A 1849-nucleotide genomic window follows, 5' to 3' on the forward strand; every position below is an offset into this window, starting at 1 on the left:
GTATTTCCGGATTTATGTTTCGCATTTATACTTTTTTTGGGATCCCAATCATTTCACGAGTAACTGGTCTTTACTTTTAAAACATCTATTTAGAAATTAATACAAATATCTTGAACTCACAAAATAATGTCATAAAAAATGATAAAAGTTATACAAACAAAAGATACATTATATTTTGTAACATGTCTTACACACACACATTTCAAACTTATAACATTTATATCACATTTATATGTTAAATATAACATAAGAAATCACATCATTTGTGTTTTTGACTTTAGTGCCGGTAGTTTAAATGCAACACATTGATATCTATAAATAGGGTTACTACTAGTTGTTCACAAACACTTTAATACCTGACGCATATATGTGTCGTTAAGATTTTAGGACCATTATGGAGATAAATGCGTCACTTAAAATTATTTTAAAAAAATAAATACATAAAACGTTATAAAAAATTTATTTTCTTCTCTTTTAAGTGGTGTAAAACGGTTTAGCAAGAAAAATACATTTTTCGAATTTTTCCCAGCGCCAAGAAAAGCTTCTCTTACTCGTGTTTCTCTGACTTAACTTGGCGTCAAAACGTCATCTTTTTTTTATAAATCTGTTCATAAAAGTACTTTAAATAAAGAAATTAATTTTTTACAAAACAGTTTTCCTTTTCCGCATAAAATATACAACATGTACTACTAAAAATATATAATATATGTAATAACTTACTAAAACATATAATATACATATATAATTTAATATTAAACATTAACTATCGTAAAGTGCGTGTGTATGATTTTCACTGATCGTATGTGTTATATGTATATTTTATTTTTTAGTGACGGTATTTTATTAAAAGTGATTTATGTAAAAGCAAAATAGTTAATTACAAAATAATTATTTAATTACTAATTTAATTATTTATAACTTTAATTATGTAAGAACATTGCTAGTAATAAGTTTATTATTGTAAGTATTAATTTTATATACTATTTCTATTTAATGATAGTGTTATTTATATCTTGATTTTTTATTATTTTATTTATACAAAAGTATTTATCACTGAAAACAGCAAAACTGGAAAACAAATATTAATTCATATGATTTTATGTGCTTTGTTAAATGTATATGCTATAGAAAATATCACACAAAAAATAGAGATTTGTCTAAAAACTAGATTTATGTGTGATTCAATTTATAAAATTGTAAAAAAACTATTAAGAAACGTTGTTAACTTAAAGTCAACAACTTTCATATAAGAATATTTTTCTTACTTTCATATTTTTTTTAGCATTCTGTGTGTATTTGTGTAAAAATTTCAATATTGTTTTTTCACATTCTATCATACAAAATAAAATACATAACAAAACTGTATTTTTTTGTTGTAGATTACATCTTAACACTTTTTTACGTTTCTTTAACAACAGATGTGAAAATATTTTGAAGAATACATTACTTTCTAAAGGTATGTTTATTATCAATAGAGATAAAAATTGTCAAATACTGTAGGTATCACTTACATTGTGGTAAAAATATATTTAATAACTGGGTTACCATTACTTCACCGACAATCATTTTATCAATAATCGTTTCACCGAAACCATTTCATTGACACCGCATTTCACCGACAATATTTACTTACCGACACGTTTAGATCACCGACAATGTTTTCATCGACATTGAGCTTTGCCGACAATGTTTATGATGACAAATGAACATATAAGATGAATTATTATAGAAATTGACATTAATACTTTTATTTTATTACTTTTTCATTTTTTTTAGAAAAAAATCGGGAAACATATACAAAAATAAATTTTGTGAAGGCATTAGCACATAACTTGCAAATGTAATGATT

The sequence above is a fragment of the Pseudomyrmex gracilis genome, unplaced genomic scaffold (assembly GCF_002006095.1).
Source record: "Pseudomyrmex gracilis isolate BER0280 unplaced genomic scaffold, ASM200609v1 scaffold_608, whole genome shotgun sequence".
Lineage (NCBI taxonomy): Eukaryota > Metazoa > Arthropoda > Insecta > Hymenoptera > Formicidae > Pseudomyrmex > Pseudomyrmex gracilis.